Here is a 17,241-nt window from a genome sequence, read left to right as displayed (position 1 = left end):
AATCCCTAAACTTAAGAGGAGAGGTTTATTTTGACTTATGGTTTCAGTCTATGGTTAGCTGGTAGCAGCAAAGGACACACCTGTTCAAGCAAAATCGAGCTTGCAAGTACAAGCTAACTTCTTCCTGCTTCCCCTTTTCATTCCATCCAGACTGTAAACCTTCTGGGGGATGCCACCTATAAACAGGGTGAATTTTCCCCTCTTAGTTTTCTGGCCTACACACTAATTATCTCTGGAATTATCTCCCAACAAACTCACCCAGACTGGTGCTTTACTAATCTCCTAAGCACCTCTCAATCTAGTCAAGTTGACAATCAAGATTAATTGTCATGTCTTTTTATTTTCAGCCTCTGGGGTTGGTAGGCTCGTGGCTATTGGATGAATCCTGGGGCCATAGAAGTTTGTATAATTCTGTGCAATTTTCAAAGTCCAACATAAACAATGCCTCAGTGACTTCTTAGAGTAACTGCATGGATCAATAGAACAAGTAGAGGGTAATCTCCATTTAACAATTGGAGAAACTGAGGCCCAGGAAGGCTGATAGTTTTACCAAGGTCACCCCTGAGCAGAATTGAATCAGACTAGGGCAGATTAGTCTTCCTAGGAACCAAAACTCAGGCTGGAGATCTCTGCCTGGAAGTCCTTCCAGTCCAAGGTCCCCAACTTAGCTCCATTTCTATTATGGAAAGGAGAAGAAAGGGAGGAGAGGAGGAGAGAATGCCCACTCTTAACTTCTCAAATGACCGAAACTTTTGTACTCAGGTTACTCTTAGCTGCTCAAACTGATCTGGAGATGTAGTCTTTTGGTGCTCCTGATGGCTGATAGTTTCTTAAAAGTTCCCTGTGCAGTTCAGCTCTTCACATCTTTCCCAGGCAGAGCAGACAATAGAAATGTAAACTGTCATCATCATTGCCTTGGGCCTACGGGAAGGGGATGACATTTTCTTGTGAGACTGAAGAGAAGCAGAGGCAGGTGCAGGGAAGAGTTGCTTTGCAAACCAAATGTTGGGGAGTGCTTTTTACATTCTTCAGAGGGACAGAATGTTTATTGAGGGAGAATGGATAATGATCCTTGTGCCATGTCTTCTATCACTGTGAAGAATAAACAGATGTAGCCTGTGGTCTAGCTTAGCCCTACTGACGCCTTTCCTCCTATCCTAGGCTAGTGTTGGGCTTTACAGAGGAGCAAGGGCCAGAATGGTGGCAGTCCCTAAGAAAAGAGGTGGCACTTGTTTCTTTTCACAAAGCATACAGAACATTATTTCATAATCAGACTGTTTTTACCAAACTGCACCCTACAACATTTAGTAACACCTACAGTCATTTTTGGTTGTCATAATGGGAATGGTGATACTGACATGTAGTGGGGTAGAGGCCAGGGAAGCTTCTAAACATCCTATAGTGCACAGGACTGCCCTACAGCCAAGACTATTTAGCCCCAGTATTGTTAAGTGCAGAAGATGAGGAGCTCGGGGCCTCAGGGAGGTCCAGCATGTGACAGTCATTCTAGAGATGGTGGCTGGATGATTGGATATTGATATGGTCAAGAGTTTTGGGTAGGGAAACCTAGTTAGCATGAGTTTGTGGGGGGAGGGGTCAAGTTTTGTAAGTTTTTTGTATTTTTATTTTTATTTTTTATTTTTTTGGTGCTGGGGATCAATCTCAGGACCTTGCGCTTGCAAGGCATGTGGTGGAGCTGATTAAAAAGTTCACAATAAGACGTGATTATATTCTATGTGAAAACAGATTTAAATAACATAGGAGGGAAGAGAAGAAATTCAGCTGTTGTAGTTAATGCCTTCTCTCATTTTACCCTCTACCTCCTGGTCTCCTCTGCTCTCCTTTCTGGAGATCTGGTTCTAGGTGTCTTTAATGAATACTCACTTTTTTTTTTCTTACATAAATTGGATTGTTCCAAAGCACACTCTTCTGTAATTTACTTTTTCATAATGTTTTAGTAAACAAACTTTCAGGCTGTTCAAAATTTCACCCACTGCCAAAGCCAGAAGGAGAAACACTGTATAGAACTTACTTTGTGCCACACAAGACTCCAAAGATTTTGCACATGACTCCTTTAATCTTCACACTTTCCATTGTATGGATCAGGAAACTGAAGCACTCAAAGTAGTCTGGCTGAATCCTCAACTTGTATCCTTGCAGTATGCTAGCCACCCAGAAAATCATTTTCTGAGATTGGAAATCCTTTAATGACACCCCTGGATCCTCACTGCATTGTCAGCCGTATGCTCAGCTCAGGGCTGGTCATTTCTGCCCCCCCCGCCCAGGTCCTCTAGGGTGGCAGGTGGGTAGACAGACAGCAGCAGTTCTAGGCATCTCAATGGGTGTGCTAAGTGCAGCAATCTGGACAAATTTTAGAGACAACAATCAGCACTTCATTTAGGCTTCACTGAAAGGGGGAAGTCCAGAGCCATTCCTAGTTAGAAATGATCTTATTCAGCCTTTGCCTCTCTGGCTTTTGAAGCATGCCTAATCATAATTTGCCTTACAGTCTTGCTACTAAGTTTTACAGCAGGAACTGTCAGTAATCAAAATAACCCTTCAAGCTTTGCAAAATGGTAGGGTTTGAAAAGCCACTATCTAAACTTTTCATTTCTTTCTGAGATGCTCATTGTTTCCCAACTTGAATATGTGGTTCACTAAATATGTTAGTCCTTTCTCTTCCCACTCTAATGTCATTTTTCTTTTTGTCCCCAACCAATTATGACTTTTCAAGAGCTAAAAAAAGTGAAAAAGCTACTATGTTCTCTCTTTCACAGTAGTCCATTCTCATGTTGTAGAGTGTACTTTTTTCGTACTTTTACTTGGCCCAAACTCATTCTGCAGAACCTGTTTCTTTTAACAGATTTTTAACACATTTTACATATGTAAAATCTCACTACCTTTTGTGTTTGTCTTGACTGATTCTTTCCTTAGGACAGAAAGAACCCAGAAACCACTTCTAGACGGAGACTCTAGCGCCCCAAAACCTGGTCACATGTTTAGCAGAGCCAGCCAGGAGGTAAGGGCCTTTTGGGCATGTTTCTTTGTTCCTCTCTGAAATATGTGAACTCAAGCCAAAATGGACTGGTTTAGTTTTTTCTTTTTTTATTCTTTTCCCTAGAAAATCTCCAATCCCATTCTCATTCCTTCTCTCCCAGGGTGGGCCTTTATCTTTGGAGAGCTTGAATCCTTTTTGGTTATTGGTGAGAGCTAGGAAACTAGAGTTTGGTAGAAATTAATGGAAGCTAGGGCTCAGGAAGCTTTCTCATGGTAGCATAAACAGTTTCTTAGTGTGTCCCACCACGTGGGAGAGGGCAGGAGAAGTGCATGGCTTATATTTTCTCAGGGGATAAGGGGCCCATCGGTCTGTCTCAAGTTTATTTCCCTCTTTTTTTCACTTTCCTGGTTGGGTCACTCATTACACGTACAAATCAGTTAAGAGCTGCGAGGGAGTCTGTTATTAACCCAGTTGCAGAACAGATGTTCAGGTTACATGTGTGCTACCTAGAGTTCAATACTCCCTTTTCTCCCCATATTTCTGTTCTCTATAATACTTTACTCAGCGTTCTCACTCTTTTGGGAAAAATAGCTATTGGTAACTGGGTCTCCTGCTTAAGTAGCCACCTACCCCAGTTTACCCCTTTTTGTGCTTAAAGTTTTATCTGTGCTTTTCCCTTAGATGACCTTTTATCTCACTTTCTCAGGGCTTTGTTTTATCCTAGTCTGTCTTTTCACCATATTTTGGTTCATCATGTGAGTTAATCACAGAGGTGGGCCATTTTGGTTCATCCTGTGGGCCAGCCACATAGATTTTGCCATGTTTGTCAGCTGTTTTAGTTGGTCATGTGGGCTACTCCTGTGAACCTCTGGAAGACTTGAGGCTCCTTTTCAAAAAGGCTCCAGTATTGCTCTGGGTACAGATAAGTAGAGTCACCCTAACTCACCACAGCTTAAAAGGGCTGTATTGAGACTCCTGTTTTTAATTAGATCCATATGGTGGGTGATTTTGCTAAGGCCATGGCTCTGATTCTTGATAATTTATCTAGCATCCATCCCTCTTTACCATACTTTCTCCTCTACAGGAAATGTTGAAATTTGATCTGCTCCTTCTATTGTGGCTCTACACCCCCAGTTTTTTTTTTTGTATTAAATTATTTTATTGGTACATTGTAGGTATACAACACAATTACATTTCTCACTGGGAACTGTACCTTTATATAATCCATCTTGGTTCTTATTTTTTCCCCATTCCTAGCCCTCCCTTCACGCCCTCCACCCTTCCCTATTTACAAAGACTTTATTTCCATTTTTTCCATTTCTCATCATTTTTTCCTTTCCCTTCTTTCTTTTCCCCTGTGCCTCCCACTACCCCTACCCCTTTGGACCTTTTCTTCCTATTTTACATTATCGGTTATTCATTCTAATAATTGGTACATTTTAGGTATACAATATAATGACATTCATCATTGGAAATTTGCACCTTTACATAGTCTCTCTTGGTTCTTGTTTTTCACCTTTGCCCAGCCCTCCCTTCAACTCCTCCAGCCCTCCGTATTTACAAAGATTTTGTTCCTATTTTTCCATTTTCTCATATTAATCCCATTCCCTTCTATCCTTTCCCTTAGCCCTCCCACTTCCTTCCCCTTTGCCCCTTTTCTTCTATTTCACATGACCTATTATACATTTAGTCCTTATTTACACTTTCAGTTTCTCACACCAGAGAAACTACTCAGTATTTACACATCTGTGTCCTATTTATTTCACTTAAGAGTATTGCCTCAATGTGCATCCACTTAGCTATAAATGTCTCTAATTTCTCATTTTTTATGGCTGAGTAGTACTCCATTTTATAAAAAACCCACATTTTCTTTATCCAGTCTCCAGTTGATGGGCATTTGGGCTGTTTCCAAGTTTTAGCTATTACAAACTGTGCTGCTATGAACATGGGTGCACACATATCACTGTGGTATGATTCTTTTAATTCTTTGGGGAAGATCCCCAGCAGTGGAATAGTGGGGTCAAATGGGATTTCCAGTCCTAGTTCTTTGAGGTATCTCCATACTGATTTCCACAGTGGTTGCACCAGTCTACACTCCCACCAGCAGTGGAGCAGGGTTCCTCTTTCCCCACAGCCCTGCCAGCATTTGTTATTGGTTGATTTCATGATAGCAGCCATTCTTTCTGGAGTGAAGTGGAATCGCAGTGTTGTTTTCATTTGCATCTCTCGAATGACCAGTGACGTTGAACATTTTTTCATGTATTTATTTGCTATTTCTACTTCTTTGTTTGAAAAATGTCTGTTCATTTCAGATGCCCATTTTTGGATTGGGTCTTTAAATTTGGGAGGTCTGATCTTTTTAAATTCTTTATAGATTCGAGATAGTAGACCTTTGTCTGAGGAAGAGCAGGTGAAGATTTTTTCCCTTATTGTGGGTTGTCTCTTCACACTGTTGGTGGTTTCTCTTGCTGTGCAGAAGCTTTTTAATAAGAAGAGATCCCATTTGTTGATTGTTTGTGCTAGTTCACGGACAACTGAGGTTTTGTTCATAAAATCTTTTCCTCCACTGATGTCTTCAAGGGTTCTACCTAACCTCTGTTGCAACTGGTTCAGAGTTTCTATTTTAATATTTAGATCTTTAATACATTTTGATTTTAGTTTAGTGCATGGTGAGAGATATAGGTCTAGGTTGAATCTTTGGCAAGTTGAAGCCCAATTTTTCCAGTACCATTTATTAAAGAGGCTATCTTTCCTCCAGTGAGGGTGTTTGGCTCCTTTGTCGAAGATGAGATGGCTGAGTGTGTCTGGCGTTGTTTCTGCATCTTCTAATCTGTTCCACTGGTCCTCCAGTCTGTTTCTTTGCCAGTACCAGGCTGTTTTTATCACAGTAGCTTTGTAGTATAGTTGCAGGTTGGGGATTGTGATACCCCCTGCCATGTCTCTGTTACCTAGAATTGCTTTTGCTATTCTGGGTCTCTTCTTATTCCAAATGAATTTTTGGATTGTTTTCTCGAGGTCTATGAAGTATGCTGCTGGGATCTCAATTGGAATTGCATTAAATCTATATAACAGTTTTGGAGGTATGGCCATTTTCACTATATTAATCCTTCCTACCCAGGAGCAGGGGATGTCTTTCCATTTTCTGATATCATCTTCAATCTCTCTTTTCAGAGTGCCATAGTTTTCAGAGAAGAGGTCTTTGATTTCTTTTGTTAGGATGATTCCTAGGTATTTCAGTTTTTTGGATGCTATTGTGAAAGGAATTATTTGCCCTATTTCTCTCTCAGTGAGTCTGTCATTCGTCTACACCCCCAATTTAATAGTAAAGTTACCCTCCTGACAATTTTTTTTGGTCAGCATTTATTTATTTGTTTTTTCATTAAGTTTATTGGTACATTTTAGGTATACAATACAGTTACATTCATCATTGCCTCCTGACAAATTTACCAACCTTTTTCTTATCAAACAGGCAGGTCAATAGTCATTAACTCTTTTCTTATTGTCTTCTGACAGTTTTTTCTTTCAACCAGCCAGTGAGCCACAACACCTCAAGGTAGTTGGAGAGCACATAATTCCAAGGAGGTAGGGGCTACAGCCCCTTTCAGCAGGAAGTAACTATATGAAGACAGAGACCTCCACTCTCTCAGCACCACATAAAGAATTATGGGGATATGTGTCTCTCAGAGGAAAATGAGGCAGGAAATTAGGGTGTAGCAGACTGGCTGGAGAAGTAGGTATGCCCTGTTAATTACAAAGTCCCAGGATAAGTGTGCAGAAAGTTTCCAAAGCGTGCCGTGGAACCAGTCAGAAAATGTTGGCTTCAATTCTCATGAAAACTCCCAAGTTTTTGAAAAGATGGCCTAAACTTGACATCAGTTTGAGGAGTGGGAGATACAAAAGGACAGTTGTCATTGAGCACTCTGATACTGTGTTCTGTCTTTCACAGTAATCTGCTCTTATGCTGTACTAGGCTCTTTTCCTACCTTTAATAAATGTAACACCTCCCTACCTTAAAAAAAGAATGCAAAATACACAAGCACCCACAAAAATATAATCTAGTTCAAGAAGCCCTCAGGTATTCTAGAGAGCGTCAGGCACTGTGACAGATTTTGGGGAGGAGCTCTCAGTTATGGTCATAGTGTATTGTGATAACGAGACAAGTTAAGCATCAAGAAAACACATAGAGAGGTGCAGGAATTCAGAGTAGGACATGATGGGACCTTTTTAAAATTTATTTTTTTAATAAAAATGTGTAATTTTATAATCATTCACTAAACACACATATACAAAAATTAAAATTATTCAAAGAAAAACAATGCAAGGGAAAAAACTATAATAATATTCAAATATAGTAGAACTCAACCAAAGCAAAACTGAAAAATATTTAAACATTTTTCCATATAATTTAAAAAACATCTCAAATATTAACAAGACATCAAAGGATGTGATTTTTTTTTAGAAAGATTTTCAAAACTAATATTGAACAAATAGTGGTCAGGAAAAAAATTCTAATTAGCTAATAGACTCCACATAGGCCAAATTTTTAAAATTTTAATTTCAATACAGTCATGTGACACGTGATAAAAATATAATCTGAGAAATGTTATTAGGCAATTTCATCCGTGTGTATCACAAAGTACCACACAGAGTGCCAACTTCTAAGTGCAAACTGAGAAGGTACACATCAATCATCTGTGATGGCCCCTTGATATTATCCAAATATGCAGTGAAACACGAGATACAAGAGGCTACCACTGGCATAGCAGCACACTGTTTTACAGTAAACTCTTTTATATAAGTAGGATTATGCTCTAAAGGATGAAAAGCACAGCATGTTATGATAAGTACCTAAAACAGTAACAGTTTTTTATCGTGCTATTGAGTACTGTGTACTGTACATAGTTGTATGTGCTTCTTCTGGAAACACACCCTTCTCTCCTTTGATCTCAGTGACTCTTCCTTCCCAACCCACTGATGAGCGCCAGCCTACTCTCTATCTACATCTCTTCCTACAGTTTTAAACACAATCTATATATGGATTCTTTCCAGATTCCGGCCTGTAACTTTGATCTCTCCCCTTCCCCTTCTGGCACCCTTAGCCCTTTGGACCTTTTCTTCCTATTTCAAATTATCAATTATTCATTTTAATCACTTTAATCCTTAATTATACTTTCAGTTTCTCACACTAGAGAAACTATTCGGTATTTACACGAGTGTGTCCTATTTATTTCACTTAAGAGAATGGCCTCAGTATGCATCCATTTAGCTATAAATGTCTCTAGTTTCTCGTTCTTTATGGCTGAGTAATACCCCATTTTATAAAAGCTTGGAAACAGCCCAAGTGCCCATCAACTGGAAAATGGATAAAGAAGATGTGGTTTTTTTATGAAATGGGATCTTTTGTCTATGCTCTGGTATGCATCACACCAGGTAACCATCTGTTCCTGTGCTTGTAATTGAATAATTTTCAGGATGCAGGATATTTAGTGCTAATATCAGGAATGTTACAGAAAACTTGGACAAGTTGATCATTTCAGCATCATGCTGTGAAAGCAAATAAGAAGGAGATGATTAGACCAAGATTGTCTCTATGATCAGGGTCCTACATAAGCAAATCAAAACTCAATTCATTGTTAATTGTAAAACAAAATTTAAGCTTAATCAATCAGAAACCACCAACTAACCTCTAACTTGGTATTAGCTACTGGATCATACCCTAGCTATAACCAGTCAAATGCCTGGCTATAACCTGTCAAATAAGTTTTTAGCTTTACTCCTGAGTCAGCCTGTGAAAGCTTGCTACTCATACTGTGGAGCAAAGATCTCTGAAAGTCTCTGAAAGTGCTTCTCCAATCATAAATCCTTTCATGTAATCTGTCCCATTTATTTTGTCTAAAATTTTTTTAAACAACAGATTCTTGAGAACAATACCCTTTCTATTAACATCCTGGCCAAGTTCCTAAGATACCAATTATTAGAAGGAGAAAGAGTTGTATGTGGTGGCAGTTTTCTGTAATCCCAGCAGTTGGGAGGCTGAAGCAGGAGGATTGCAAGTTTGAGAACAACCTGGACTACATAACAAAAAAGAAAAAGTGAACAGATGACTGCTTGGGTCTTTGTTCATGGTGAGAGTGCAGCTCTGGTTATTCAGACCCCAGAGAAAGTACTGGCTGCACCACCATTGTTTATGTTATGGTGAGATTTCATATCTTCTTTGCCATGTGAGCCACTTGTACTGCTGTAAGGCTAGAGGCCTTTCCAGGGGGTTGGACTCTGGGAAAACTCTGGAGGCCCTGCCTGGCAGAGTGGCTGTGGAAGGCCGATGCCTGCTCTCTGCTCCAGTGCTGGTGTATTAATTCGTAATATGGCAAAGGGACACATTCTGCCTGTGATCCCTGAAAGGGGAAATTTACATAATATATTAGGATATGGATTCTACTGAGTGAGACAGAAATCTATGTTTCATTTTTTAAAGTTAATTTTATTGGTACATTATAGATATACATAATGATAACATTCATCAAATGGAATTTGTAGCTGTACATGGTATATCTTGATTCTTTTTTCTCCAATTCCCTCTTCCCCCCTTCAACTCCTCTTCCCTTCCTTATTTACAAAAGCGTTGTTTCTATTTTGCCTTCCATTCTCTTTTTTCTTGTCTCTTCCTTCCTTTCCTCCTTCCCCCTCCTTTGTCTCCCCTCCCATTTGAATATTTTCTTCCTATTTCACAATATCTATTATACATTTTGGTTCTTATTTGCCCTTTTGTTTTCTCACACTAGAGAAACAATAAGATATTTAAACATGTGTGTCTGATTTATTTCACTTACAAATATGGTCTCAAGGTGCATTCATTCACCTAGAAATGTCTCAAGTTTATCCTTCTTTCTGGCAGAGTAGTACTCCAATGTATAAAAACCCCCATATCTTCTTTATCCATTAATCAGTTGATGGGCATTTGGACTATTTCCAAGGTTTAGCTATTACAAACTGTGCTGCTATAAACATGGGTGTGCATACATCATTGTGGTATGATGCTTTCAATTCTTTTGGGAAGATACCAAGAAGGGGAAGAGCTGGGTCCAATGAAATCTCTAGTTTTAGTTTTTTGAGGACTCTCCACACTGATTTCCACAGTGGCTGCACCTCTCTATACTCCCACCAATAATGGGGAAGTGTTCTTTTTTTTTCCACAGCCCCATCAGCATTTGTTATTGATTTCTTGATAATAGTTATTCTTTCTGGAGTGAAGTAGAATCTCGCTGTTGTTTTCATTTGCATCTCTTGAATGACCAGCGATGTTGAACATTTTTTCATATGTTTGTTTGCTGTTTTTACTTCTTCATCTGAGAAATGTGTATTCATTTCAGATGCCAATTTTTTGGATTAGGTCTTTAAATTTGGGGAACCTGATTTTTTTGAGTTCTTTATATATGCTAGATATTAGTCCTTTGTCTGAGAAACAGCTGGCAATTTTTTCCCCACTCTGAGGGTTGTTGGTTCACTCTGTTGGTGATTTCTATTGCTGTGCAAAAGCTTTTGAAAAAAATACTTTAATACTCAATTTATTGAGACATCAGGAGATTAATACAAGTTGCCTTTGTCCTTTACAATTACAAGAGATGCTCAAAGTGGTGCCCATTAGCTTCCAGACATTTATTAGTACAGTGAATTATATATGTTGATTCTTTCCTTGCTATTGAGAATAATTTTGTTATAATCATATATATGCAAATATATCATTCATATCCTGCTTTCTATTTTCTGGTTATATAATCAGTAGAGAGGTTTCTTGTATCACATTCTATTTTTAATTTTTTGAGGAAATTTTATATTGCTTTCAATAACATTTGCAATACTTTGCAGTCCCACCAAGAGTTTATAACGTTTCTAATTTCTCCACGTGTTCACCAGTATTTATTTTGTCTCTTTTTTTGTAAAAGCTTTTTAATAAGATGAGATCCCAGTTGTTGATTCTTGGTAGTATTTTCTGTGTGATCAGAGGTTGATTCATAAAGTCTTTGCCTACACCTGTGTCCTCAAGAGCTCAACCTAGTCTCTCTTCCAGCAGATTTAGTGTTTCTGTTTTATATTTAGATCTTTGATCCATTTAGATTTTAGTTTAGTGCATAGTGAGTGACATCAGTCTAGTTTTAATCTTTGTCATGTGGAAAGCCAGTTTTTACAGCACCATTTATTTATTTATTTATTTCTGGTACCAGGGATTGAACTCAGGACCTTGAGCTTGCAAGGCAGGAGTGGTGCCACTGAGCTAAATCCCTGGCCCAACAGCACCATTCATTAGAGGCTATTTTTCTTCTAACCAAGTGTTTGGCCCCTTTCTCAAGATAAGCAGGCAGAGTGTGTTTGGAGTTATTTCTGCATCTTCTAATCTGTTCCACTGATCCTTGGGTCTGTTTTTTTTGACAGTAAAATTGCTGTTGAAGTGGCTAAGTTTTTGCCTATTTTCTTTAATCTTTCAAAGAACAAACTCTTCCATCCATTCATTTTTTGTATTGTTTTCCTAGTCTCAACTGCATTAATTTCTGCTCTGCTCTGTATAATTTCCTCCCTTGTATGAGCTTTGGGCTTGACTTGCTTTTCTTTTTCTAGACTCTTGAGGTTCAACATCAGGGTGTTTATTTGAGTTCATTCTGTTTTTTTGATATGGCAATTAACCTCTATAAATTTCCCCCTTAGGACAGTTTTCATTGTGTCCCATAAGTTCTGGTATGTTTTATTAGCATTATCATTTAGTTGTAGAAACTGTCTAATTTCTTTAACTTCATCTGGGACCCATTGGTTGTTCAGAAGGGTGGTATTTAATTTTCGTGTGTTTATGAATTTTTTGTGGTTTCTTTTGCCATTGATTTCTAATTTCATTGCCCTATGGTCTGATAAGATGCATGGGATAATTTCAATTCCTTTGGATTTACTTTAACATGTTCTAGGAGCTAGTATATAGTCTATTTTGGAGAATGTTCCATGTGCAGCTGAGGAAAATGTGTATTCTGATGTTGTGAGGTGGAACACTTTGTAGACATCCACTAAGTCGATTTGTTCAAAAGTTTAGCTCAGTTTTGAAATTTCTGTGTTGACTTTTGTCTAATTGATCTATTTGTGAGATAGTGAGGTATTGAAGTCCCCCATTACAATTATATTAGTGATTATTTGATGTTTCATGTTCATTAATATTTGTTTTATATGGTTGGATGTGCTGTATTTGGTTCATATATATTTATGATTGCCTAGCCACTGGTTCTTTGGCACTAGCCTATAGTATTGTTTTTGACCCTCAGGCAATCTCAGTCTTGATATACAAGGAAGAACAACTGATTTGAGCAACTGTATCACCTTGGCTGAGGTAATACAATCAGAGCATCAAGTAATACAATCAGAGCATCAAGTAATACAATAAGAGCATCAAGCACAGCCCAGAAAATGACAAACGGTTGTAACTATTAATTTGCCACCTAATGGTATGAATGTGATTTGTATATAATAAAGTCTAAACAAACCAGGAAATTGTAGACAGTAAGTATCCCATCAATATGGTAATTTTACCCTCATGGGAGAAAACTTAAAAGGTTAGGGGAAAAATAGAGAAGTACAAGAAGAGAAAGAGATTAGAAGCAAGGCTGGAGGACAAAGGAAGACTAAGCAAGCTTTGGGAAGCTGGTGAAGATGACTGGAAGGAAAGAAAGAAGGAAGAAACAGAACAAAATAACAACAAAAAACAAGAAACAATGCTAACACTCCTATAAAAACGAACACAAACAATCAAGAAAAAGATAAGAAAAAGAACAAAGGAAGAAAAAAAAACCTGTTCACTTCAAGACATGTCTCTATTGTCATTGGTAGACAAAGGGGGCAGACAGAGTCCAGATCCATGTTGACTGATCCCAGCAAGCCAACAGTAGGATTATAGTGGAGTGGTGGATGATCCCAGCAAGCCTGTACCTTCAGCACCACTGAAGTTCAGGGTGGTTCTGGTTTCTGGCTGTGAGGCTGAGACCTAAGTTGTTCAGCCCACAGCACTTCAGGTGTCTCCTGCCAGCTGGAACTCAGCTCCTTGACCTTAGGTGTCTCCTAGGTCTGTGCCTCACCTTCACACTTTGAGCTACTAGATAGAGCCAACCCACAGCTGTTCTGAGTTCTGAGTTCAGTTGGCCCCTTTCCAAAATGGCGACTGGACAGTCATGCTTTCCTGGGGACGCCTGAACTGGGCTGGAATGGAACCTAGTCCCCAGTGTTTACTGCTCTGTTCCATTGATATGTTTCTTTGTGAAGGTTCCTGGGGTCACCAGGAGTCATCATGCATCTGCAGGTTTGAGCTGCCTGTCCCACACCATGAGCTGTTGCTCAGGGAGAAAGTGCTGCTTGCCACCTCCCTCTTCTGCATTGAGGTCCCTCTCTTTGCTCTCCCCATGGGCTCCAGTTCTTGCTTTAGATCCTTGCTAGGTTCGGGGGCCCACTTCCCTCCTTCTTCTCTTCCTCACATTGTTGTATTTCAATGAAAGTACTCCAAATCTCAGAGAGGCTGTTTCTGTGCTGCTCACCACTGTACCATCTTTCTGGAAGTCCTTGAAATCCATATTTCATAGCAGCTCAAATACAACAAAAATCTAGTTTCTTTCACATAAAAGTCTAATCTCCCTAAAGGCCCAGTCTTCTTCCATTTATTTTTTCCTTATCTCTGATGTGTGGTCTCATCCATGTGGTCTAAGAATACCCACACCATGTCTGCTTTCCAGCCTGTGGGAAGGGAGCGGGCAGATGAATTTCCTCCAAAAGCCCCACACAGAGGTTGCATATCACACTTCTCATAGCCCATTGACCAGAGTTAAGTCACATGGATAAACCAGACTGCAAGAGCACCTAGGAGAGGAGATGTAGTTATTCTAGGTGGCTACACTTTCAGCTGTATGTTTATTAAGAAATGAAGGAATCAGAATATGCCAGCCCAATCTATGCCATTTTTGGGGATCTAAAGGCAATTGAGAATCAATAGATGTAGAGAGAGCTCTTGGTTTTCTCTTTATCTGCCTAAAAGTGGGGCACGAATCCCCTCTTCCTCCTCCTCCTCTACTTTCTCCTCCCCCTCTTCTTCCTCCTTTTTTCCCTCCTCCTATTCCTGCTGAAGATTGAACCCAGGACATCATAAATGCTACCATGATCTATACACCTAGTCCTTCTTTGATTTTTACTTCTTTTCTGTGACTTTCTGTGCATGTAAACATTAATAAAAATTGCATGGCTTTTCTCCTTCTAAATTTCTCTTTTGTTAGTTTAGTTCACAGGTCTTACGTATAGAGCATAGAAGGCAGAGGAATAGAGTTTCTTTTTTAATAGGAAAAGAAAATAAGCATTAAAAAGGTAAATAATGATCTTACCAAATCTGGTAAGCCAGGTTATGACAAAGATGTTATTTTCCAGGGATTGAATTGAAGAAAGGGGTGAAAGCTGGATGTTTAACAGCATCCTTTAGCATCTGCACCTGACATGAGCATACACCAGCGCTAGGCAGACAACTGAAAGTGTGTAAATTGTACTGCTCTGTGCTCACGGAGAGTACTTTGTGCACATTGCTCTTTCTAATTTTTGGTACCGGGGATTGAACTCAGGACCTTGTGCTTGCAAGGCAGGCATTTCACCACTGAACTAAATCCCCAGCCCTGCTCTTTCTTTTTGTTACTAATTTTGTTTGTATTATGCTGCCTAATTTACTCCTTTTTAATACAGGGTCATAAATCCCTGCTCATCATATGAGAATCCGGAGTGTGAGGTTTTGATGGAATGACAAGTATTTTTCTAATGGAATATAAGCTCCATGAAACATGAAATGCATCTTTCTTATTTACCACCATTTAGGAGTAGTGCTTGGCACATCCTAGCTAGAGGTTTGATAGATATTTGCTAAATTAGTAAATGTCCATTCCTATTCTGAATTCTTCACTCCTTAGAATGCTTAACCCATTTACTCTATGACAGATAAATGAACCCTAGACTTTTCTTGGGTCTTCTCCCTCTTGGCCCTGGAAGACAGTCTCTCTATCAGTTAATATTTAGATATCTATTCTTGATTGGTCAGGTGGTGATTTCATAGTGCAACTCTGAATTTTTTTTTGGAAACTTGACATTCCCTGACTGTCCTTATTTATTGTTTCTAAAGTAATTTTGCTGCCACAGCTTGGTACTGAATTTAACTTCTTTTTGTTTTTTGTTGATTCTCTATATCAGAAAGTCAAACTATGCTATTAAAGAAGCCAGACAGACAACATAATGCACTTGAGTTTTCACATATTAGACTTGTTGTGGCAGTGGAATTCTTTTTTTTTGGTTACCGGGAATTGAACTCAGGACCCTGCGCTTGCAAGGCAGGCGCCGGAACCACTGAGCTAGATCCCCGGCCCATGACAATGGAATTCTTTAACAGCACCACAGATCTCTGGGATTTAGACACTCGAGCCCTTTCTAATATTTGCAGGTGTAAACTGTGAAGGCCTTGGATTTTCTTGCTCAAGGCATGTTTGAAGAGAATGCTGCTTTTGGTAAGAAAGCAACTTTTAAATTATTTAGTAAGCCTGGAGCTCATAGGAAATGAGAGTTTTATGAGATTGTAAGGCAAGGACTGTGATTTGGACTTGTAGGAACAATGCCTGGTATGAGTCCAACAGGCCACATCCTAATGTGGGAGAGGGCAGAAATAATTACTCAAAATTGACAAAAGCCTACTTGTTAAAAAGTAATTCTTTTCTACAACGGGGGTCTTTTAGAGGAGATGGAAACAATTATGGATAGGGGACTGGGAAAAGGGAGATTAAGTGAAAAAGAAGAAGAGAAGAGAAAAAGTGAAATAAGAAAAAGAGAAGAAGTACAACTGAAGCCTGGGAAACCTTTGCTGTGTGGCTCTTGGGCAAGAGCTTAGAGAAGTTGGCTTTAATGAGCAAGAGTTACAAGGAATTGCTCTGCTGATAACTGGGTGACTAGACATATAATTTTTTCACTGACACTCCTAATCATAGAGTACTTATTGTGTGGAAGGTGCTAATTACATTTTGATTAAAAAGCTGCAAGACTCCACTTTGCAGGAGTTAAGAAGATGGTTAGAAAGAGTGCAAATGACAGATCCAGAAGAGTTACTTTCTAAGAGCTCATTGAATTGACTGTTTTCTCTTGAAGTTCCGTTTAGTTGGTACTTGCATTAGATCTTTTAGGTTCCAATTGCTGACTTCACTAACTTTTAGGTTGGAATTAGGTTCATCTGAATACAGGAAAAAAAGGAAGGAGTAAGCCTGATAAGTCACTAATAGTAATTACAGCAGCAAGGGAAAGCTTCCCCTTTGCCCTTTGAAGGTTAACTGAAACAAACTGACAGAATAATCCAGAGTGAAGAGAAATTTATTAAAGTGCACAAGCATGGGAGAAATGACAGGGGATTATCCAACAACCCAAGGAGGCTCATAGTCAGAGACCACCATAGGGATGGAGGATAGGCAGAATCCTGGGCCCTTATCTACTATACATTAAAAGCATGATTTATATGTTCTTCTGGGACAGTCAGTGACTTTCAAGCCATTTTTGCTAAAAATTGTAACTCTTCACTTAGGACTACAGATGCCCAATAGGTAGCTAAAAGCAGAACAAAGCTCAACCTTCATTTTATATCCTTTGTAACTAGTATAAATCTCAGGCCTTATCATTTCTTGGCTCTGTATATATGTATGTTAATCATTTAGGAAGTGTCTGTCTAAAAGTTGGCAAAACAATATTGATTAACTTGGACCTTACATGATATCACACCACTTCAAGACTGAGAACACTAGGATAAGGGATTTACAGGGCCATTCAACTACACTCAGAAATTTCCAGCCTTTGTCTCAAATCTGTGATCACCTGGATTCCAAGAGAGCAGAGTTCCACATCATTGAAACCACAATATGTTTATGGGAACAGAACTGGCCCTCAAATCATGAGAATTCCAGAATTACAAAGCAGCACTGAAATAATGATCTGCTGGATCCCAGCCCACCAGCTAATCCTTAAATTCTGGCCTCCTGCCTTTACTCTCGGGCCAGTTTGATCCCCCTTATCAGAGTGTGCCCCCTCCAGCTGCTCAAGCCGAAGTCTTATTTTTCTTGCTCACCTTTGCTAAGGGCTGGCTTGTCAGCCCTTTAAGCTAATGTCTCTCAACCATTTTCTTTTACTTTCTAATTAAAGCTTTCTCTTGTAAGCCTGTGCTT

General features: G+C 39.2%; 1 long non-coding RNA gene across 3 annotated transcripts in view; it reads left to right on the top strand.

Annotated features, from left to right (window-relative positions):
* The window catches only part of LOC110347817 (uncharacterized), a 79,178-nt gene that overhangs the window by 46,622 nt on the left and 15,315 nt on the right, over positions 1 to 17,241 (top strand). For 2 of the 3 annotated variants that reach the window (XR_015440453.1, XR_002392668.2), the window contains 2 exons: positions 2,935 to 3,019; positions 12,298 to 14,710. This is a non-coding gene — a long non-coding RNA (uncharacterized LOC110347817). Of the gene's footprint in view, positions 1 to 2,934; positions 3,020 to 12,297; positions 14,711 to 17,241 lie in introns of those variants that run through there. The other variant, XR_015440452.1, reaches the window with a different exon arrangement.

Source organism: Heterocephalus glaber, unplaced genomic scaffold (genome assembly GCF_053883595.1).
Source record: "Heterocephalus glaber isolate CG9 unplaced genomic scaffold, H.glaber_assembly_v1.0 deba00001497, whole genome shotgun sequence".
NCBI classification, from domain to species: Eukaryota; Metazoa; Chordata; class Mammalia; order Rodentia; family Bathyergidae; genus Heterocephalus; species Heterocephalus glaber.
Note: the sequence above shows the minus strand (reverse complement) of the source record. Positions and strands in the feature narration are given on the sequence as shown.